A 7,707-nucleotide genomic window follows, 5' to 3' on the forward strand; every position below is an offset into this window, starting at 1 on the left:
TTCTCACCTTTATGCCCGTTCAAAGCTCAGAAATTGACAAAAACCATCCTCATCTCGTTGTGTAGCTGGACATAGACAAGGGCACCCAGGAAAAGACCTGCATTTCTCTAAAGAACTAGCGCAGGGCTGCTGAAAGCTGAATGATAACCACAGCAGTGCCAAATTTTCTGGGTCACTGAATGTGGGTGCCAGCGCCCTACAAGCAAACCAAAAATCAAACCAATGCGACCACTGACATTACAGCTGTGTCATGTTATAGAGACGAACGTTGAAATTGGAAGGTGAGCACAAATGGTCAAAATCCGACATTTTCTTACCTTTATGCCCGTTCACAGCTCAGAAATTGACAATGACCATCCTCATATTGTTGTGTAGCTGAACATAGACAAGGGCACCCAGAAAAATACCCACATTTCTCTAAAGAACTCGCCCATGGCTGCTGAAAGCTAAATAATAACCTATATCAAAGTTTGGGGCTTTTTACCCATGAATCTTCACTTTGCGACTAAACTATTCACAGCAGTGCCAAATTTTCTGGGTCACTGAATGTGGGTGCCAGCGCGCTACAAGCAAACCAAAAATCAAACCAATGCGACCACTGACATTACAGCTGGGGCATGTTATAGATAGGTACGTTGAAATTGGAAGGTGAGCAAAAATGGTCAGAATCCGAAATTTTCTCACCTTTATGCCCGTTCACAGCTCAGAAATTGACAAAAACCACCCCGAGTCATCTTGTTGTGTAGCTGGACATAGACAAGGGCACCCAGAAAAAGACTCACATTTCTCTAAAGAACTCGCGCAGGGCTGCTGAAAGCTGAATAATAACCTATCTCAAAGTTTGGGGCCTTTTATCCGTGAATCTTCACTTTGCGACTAAACTATTCATAGCAGTTCCAAATTTTCTGGGTCACGGAATGTGGGTGCCAGCGCCCTACAAGCAAACCAAAATTCAAACCAATGCGACCACTGACATCATAGCTGGCTCATGTTATAGAGAGGTACATTGAAATTCAAAGGTGAGCACAAATGGTCAAAATCCGACATATTCTCACCTTTCGGCCCGTTCGCAGCTCAGAAAATGACAATGACCATACTCATCTCGTTGTGTAGCTGGACATAGACAAGGGCACCAAGAGAAACAGTACCATTTCTCTAAAGAACTCGCCCAGGGCTGCTGAAAGCTGAATAATAACCTATCTCCTATTTTAGGGCTTGGTACCCGTGAATCTTCACTTTGCGACTAAACTATTCATAGCAGTTCCAAATTTTCTGGGTCACGGAATGTGGGTGCCAGCGCCCTACAAGCAAACCAAAAATCAAACCAATGCGACCACTCACATAACAGCTGGCTCATGTTCTAGAGAGGTATGTTGAAATTCACAGGTGAGCACAAATGGTCAAAATACGACATTCTCTCACCTTTCGGCCCGTTTGCAGCTCAGAAAATGACAATGACCATACTCATCTCGTTGTGTAGCTGGACATAGACAAGGGCACCAAGAGAAACAGTCACATTTCTCTAAAGAGCTCGCCCAGGGCTGCTGAAAGCTGAATAATAACCTATCTCCAAGTTTGGGGCTTTTACCCGTGAATCTTCACTTTGCGACTACACTGTTCACAGCAGTGCCAAATTGTCTGCGTCACTGAATGTGGGTGCCAGCGCCCTACAAGCAAACCAAAAATCAAACCAATGCGACCACTGACATCATAGCTGGCTAATGTTATAGAGAGGTATGTTGATATTCAAAGGTGAGCACAATTGGTCAAAATCCGACATTTTCTCACCTTTTTGCCCGTTCGCAGCTCAGAAAATGACAATGACCATACTATTCTGATTGTGGAGCTGGACATAGACAAGGGCACAAAGAGAAACAGTCACATTTCTCTAAAGAACTCGTCCAGGGCTGCTGAAAGCTGAATAATAACCTATCTCCAAGTTTGGGGCTTTTTACCCGTGAATGTTCACTTTGCGACTACACTATTCACAGCAGTGCCAAATTTTCTGCGTCACTGAATGTGGGTGCCAGCACCCTACGAGCAAACCAAAAATCAATCCAATGCAACTACTGACATTACAGCTGGGGCATGTTATAGATAGGTACGTTGAAATTGGAAGGTGAGCACAAATGGTCAAACTCCGACATTTTCTTACCTTTATGCCCGTTCACAGCTCAGAAATTGACAATGACCATCCTCATATTGTTGTGTAGCTGGACATAGACAAGGGCACCCAGAAAAATACCCACATTTCACTAAAGAACTTGCCCATGGCTGCTGAAAGCTGAATAATAACCTCTATCAAAGTTTGGGGCTTTTTACCCATTTTCTCACCTTTATGCCCGTTCAAAGCTCAGAAATTGACAAAAACCATCCTCATCTCGTTGTGTAGCTGGACATAGACAAGGGCACCCAGGAAAAGACCTGCATTTCTCTAAAGAACTAGCGCAGGGCTGCTGAAAGCTGAATAATAACCACAGCAGTGCCAAATTTTCTGGGTCACTGAATGTGGGTGCCAGCGCCCTACAAGCAAACCAAAAATCAAACCAATGCGACCACTGACATTACAGCTGTGTCATGTTATAGAGACGAACGTTGAAATTGGAAGGTGAGCACAAATGGTCAAAATCCGACATTTTCTTACCTTTATGCCCGTTCACAGCTCAGAAATTGACAATGACCATCCTCATATTGTTGTGTAGCTGAACATAGACAAGGGCACCCAGAAAAATACCCACATTTCTCTAAAGAACTCGCCCATGGCTGCTGAAAGCTAAATAATAACCTATATCAAAGTTTGGGGCTTTTTACCCATGAATCTTCACTTTGCGACTAAACTATTCACAGCAGTGCCAAATTTTCTGGGTCACTGAATGTGGGTGCCAGCGCCCTACAAGCAAACCAAAAATCAAACCAATGCGACCACTGAAATTACAGCTGGGGCATGTTATAGATAGGTACGTTGAAATTGGAAGGTGAGCAAAAATGGTCAGAATCCGAAATTTTCTCACCTTTATGCCCGTTCACAGCTCAGAAATTGACAAAAACCATCCCGAGTCATCTTGTTGTGTAGCTGGACATAGACAAGGGCACCCAGAAAAAGACTCACATTTCTCTAAAGAACTCGCGCAGGGCTGCTGAAAGCTGAATAATAACCTATCTCAAAGTTTGGGGCCTTTTATCCGTGAATCTTCACTTTGCGACTAAACTATTCATAGCAGTTCCAAATTTTCTGGGTCACGGAATGTGGGTGCCAGCGCCCTACAAGCAAACCAAAATTCAAACCAATGCGACCACTGACATCATAGCTGGCTCATGTTATAGAGAGGTACATTGAAATTCAAAGGTGAGCACAAATGGTCAAAATCCGACATTTTCTCACCTTTCGGCCCGTTCGCAGCTCAGAAAATGACAATGACCATACTCATCTCGTTGTGTAGCTGGACATAGACAAGGGCACCAAGAGAAACAGTACCATTTCTCTAAAGAACTCGCCCAGGGCTGCTGAAAGCTGAATAATAACCTATCTCCTAGTTTAGGGCTTGGTACCCGTGAATCTTCACTTTGCGACTAAACTATTCACAGCAGTTCCAAATTTTCTGGGTCACGGAATGTGGGTGCCAGCGCCCTACAAGCAAACCAAAAATCAAACCAATGCGACCACTCACATAACAGCTGGCTCATGTTCTAGAGAGGTATGTTGAAATTCAAAGGTGAGCACAAATGGTCAAAATACGACATTTTCTCACCTTTCGGCCCGTTCGCAGCTCAGAAAATGACAATGACCATACTCATCTCGTTGTGTAGCTGGACATAGACAAGGGCACCAAGAGAAACAGTCACATTTCTCTAAAGAACTCGCCCAGGGCTGCTGAAAGCTGAATAATAACCTATCTCCAAGTTTGGGGCTTTTACCCGTGAATCTTCACTTTGCGACTACACTGTTCACAGCAGTGCCAAATTGTCTGCGTCACTGAATGTGGGTGCCAGCGCCCTACAAGCAAACCAAAAATCAAACCAATGCGACCACTGACATCATAGCTGGCTAATGTTATAGAGAGGTATGTTGATATTCAAAGGTGAGCACAATTGGTCAAAATCCGACATTTTCTCACCTTTTTGCCCGTTCGCAGCTCAGAAAATGACAATGACCATACTATTCTGATTGTGTAGCTGGACATAGACAAGGGCACCAAGAGAAACAGTCACATTTCTCTAAAGAACTCGTCCAGGGCTGCTGAAAGCTGAATAATAACCTATCTCCAAGTTTGGGGCTTTTTACCCGTGAATCTTCACTTTGCGACTACACTATTCACAGCAGTGCCAAATTTTCTGCGTCACTGAATGTGGGTGCCAGCACCCTACGAGCAAACCAAAAATCAATCCAATGCGACCACTGACATTACAGCTGGGGCATGTTATAGATAGGTACGTTGAAATTGGAAGGTGAGCACAAATGGTCAAAATCCGACATTTTCTTACCTTTATGCCCGTTCACAGCTCAGAAATTGACAATGACCATCCTCATATTGTTGTGTAGCTGGACATAGACAAGGGCACCCAGAAAAATACCCACATTTCACTAAAGAACTTGCCCATGGCTGCTGAAAGCTGAATAATAACCTCTATCAAAGTTTGGGGCTTTTTACCCATTTTCTCACCTTTATGCCCGTTCAAAGCTCAGAAATTGACAAAAACCATCCTCATCTCGTTGTGTAGCTGGACATAGACAAGGGAACCCAGGAAAAGACCTGCATTTCTCTAAATAAATAGCGCAGGGCTGCTGAAAGCTGAATAATAACCACAGCAGTGCCAAATTTTCTGGGTCACTGAATGTGGGTGCCAGCGCCCTACAAGCAAACCAAAAATCAAACCAATGCGACCTCTGACATTACAGCTGGGTCATGTTATAGAGAGGGACGATGAAATTAAAAGGTGAGCACAATGGCCAAAATCCGACAATTTCTCACCGTTATGCCCGTTCGCAGCTCAGAAATTGACAATAACCAACCTCATCTCGTTGTGTAGCTGGATATAGACAAGGGCACCCAGAAAAATACCCACATTTCTCTAAAGAACTCGCGCAGGGCTGCTGAAAGCTGAATAATAACCTATCTCAAAGTTTGGGGCTTTTTACCCATGAATCTTCACTTTGCGACTACACTATTCACAGCAGTGCCAAATTTTCTGCGTCACTGAATGTGGGTGCCAGCGCCCTACAAGCAAACCAAAAATCAAACCAATGCGACCACTGACGTTACAGCTGGCTCATTTTATAGAGAGGTACGTTGAAATTCAAAGGTGAGCACAAATGGTCAAAATCCGACTTTTTCTCACCTTTCTGCCCGTTCGCAGCTCAGAAAATGACAATGACCATCCTCATCTCCTTGTGTAGCTGGACATGGACACGGGCACAAAGAAAAACAGTCACATTTCTCTAAAGAACTCGCCCAGGGCTGCTGAAAGCTGTATAATAACCTATCTCCTAGTTCAAGGCTTGGTGCCCGTGAATCTTCACTTTGCGACTAAACTATTCAAAACAGTGCCAAATTTTCTGGGTTAGAGAATGTGGGTGCCAGCGCCCTACAAGCAAACCAAAAATCAAACCAATACGACAACTGACATTAAAGCTGTGTCATGTTATAGAGACGAACGTTGAAATTGGAAGGTGAGCACAAATGGTCAAAATCTGACATTTTCTTACCTTTATGCCTGTTCACAGCTCAGATATTGACAATGACCATCCTCATATTATTGTGTAGCTGGACATAGACAAGTGCACCCAGAAAAAGACCCAAATTTCTCTAAAGAACTCGCCTGTGGCTGCTGAAAGCTGAATAATAGCCTATATCAAAGTTTGGGGCTTTTTACCCATGAATCTTCACTTTGCGACTAAACTATTTACAGCAGTGCCAAATTTTCTGGGTCACTGAATGTGGGTGCCAGCGCCCTTCCAGCAAACCAACAATCAAACCGATGCGACCACTGACATTACAGCTGGGGCATGTTATAGATAGGTACGTTGAAATTGGAAGGTGAGCAAAAATGGTCCGAATCCGACATTTTCTTCGTTGTGTAGCTGGACATAGACAAGGGCACCCAGACAAAGACCCACATTTCTCTAAAGAACTCGGTTCGGGCTGCTGAAAGCTGAATAATAACCTATCTCAAAGTTTGGGGCTTTTTACCCGTGAATCTTCACTTTGCGACTAAACTATTCACAGCAGTGCCAAATTCTCTGGGTCACTGAATGTGGGTGCCAGCGCCCTACAAGCAAATCAAAAATCAAACCAATGCGACCACTGACATTACAGCTGGGTTATGTTATAGAGAGGTACGTTGAAATTCAAAGGTAAGCACAAATAGTCAAAATCCGACATTTTCTCACCTTTCGGCCCGTTCGCAGCTCAGAAAATGACAATGACCATACTCATCTGAGGGTACCAGGTTCAAGTCCTGCTTGGAGGCGGAAGGAATTTTTCCAGCCGTGCTGCGACCCACAGTTAATTGGGAACTCGTGGCCTGGCACGAGGGTAACATGGATGCAGCTAATGGGATTTCGGTCTTTGACCACTTGGTGGTGGGTCTGATCTACTCACCTCCCACCGTTTAGGCGCTGCATTTGCGCCTTTGATCCTAGAGGGTGGTGGCGTTCCCACGGCGGATGCGGAAAACTCGGCTTCCAGCCGAGTCTCACGCGAACCGTGAAATTTATTTTTTTAATTTATACTCATCTGGTTATGTAGCTGGACATAGACAAGGGCACCAAGAGAAAAAGTACCATTTCTCTAAAGAACTCGCCCAGGGCTGCTGAAAGTTGAATAATAACCAACCTCCTAGTTTAGGGCCTAGTACCCCTGAATCTTCACTTTGCGACTAAACTCAACACAGCAGTGCCAAATTTTCTGGGTCACTGAATGTGGGAGCCAGCGCCCTACAAGCAAACCAAAAATCAAACCAATGCGACCTCTGACATTACAGCTGGGTCATGTTATAGAGAGGGACGACGAAATTCAAAGGTGAGCACAATGGCCAAAATCCGACATTTTCTCACCTTTATGCCCGTTCGCAGCTCAGAAATTGACAATAACCATCCTCATCTCGTTGTGTAGCTGGACATAGACAAGGGCACCCAAAAAAAGACCCACATTTCTCTAAAGAACTCGCGCAGGGCTGCTGAAAGCTGAATAAAAACCTATCTCAAAGTTTGGGGCTTTTTACCCATGAATCTTCACTTTGCGACTAAACTATTCACAACAGTGCCAAATTTTCTGCGTCACTGAATGTGGGTGCCAGCGGCCTACAAGCAAACCAAAAATCAAACCAATGCGACCACTGACTTTACAGCTGGGTCATGTTATAAAGAGGTATGTTGAAATTAAAAGGTGAGCACAAATGGTCAAAATCCGATATTTTCTAACCTTTCTGCCCGTTCGCAGCTCAGAAAATGACAATGACCATCCGCATCTCGTTGTGTAGCTGGACATAGACACGGGCACAAAGAAAAACAGTCACATTTCTCTAAAGAAGTCGCCCAGGGCTGCTGAAAGCTGAATAATAACCTCAAAGTTTGGAGCTTTTTACCAATGAATCTTCACTTTGGGACTAAACTATTCACAGCAGTGCCAAATTTTCTGGGTCACTGAATGTGGGTGCGAGCGCCCTACAAGCAAACCAAAAATCAAACCAATGCGACCACTCACATTA

The 7,707-nt window shown here is 44.2% G+C and overlaps 1 long non-coding RNA gene across 1 annotated transcript in view; it reads right to left on the reverse strand.

The window, feature by feature from the left end:
- LOC135806966 (uncharacterized) overlaps window positions 1-7,458 on the reverse strand; it is a 28,800-nt gene extending 21,342 nt beyond the window's left edge. The window contains exons 1-2 of the long non-coding RNA XR_010551386.1: window positions 7,422-7,458; window positions 5,338-5,395 (exon numbers count right to left, since the gene is read on the reverse strand). This is a non-coding gene — a long non-coding RNA (uncharacterized LOC135806966). The remainder of the gene's footprint in view (window positions 1-5,337; window positions 5,396-7,421) is intronic.
- Between the last annotated feature and the right edge of the window lie 249 nt (window positions 7,459-7,707).

Source organism: Sycon ciliatum, chromosome 1 (assembly GCF_964019385.1).
Source record: "Sycon ciliatum chromosome 1, ocSycCili1.1, whole genome shotgun sequence".
Lineage (NCBI taxonomy): Eukaryota > Metazoa > Porifera > Calcarea > Leucosolenida > Sycettidae > Sycon > Sycon ciliatum.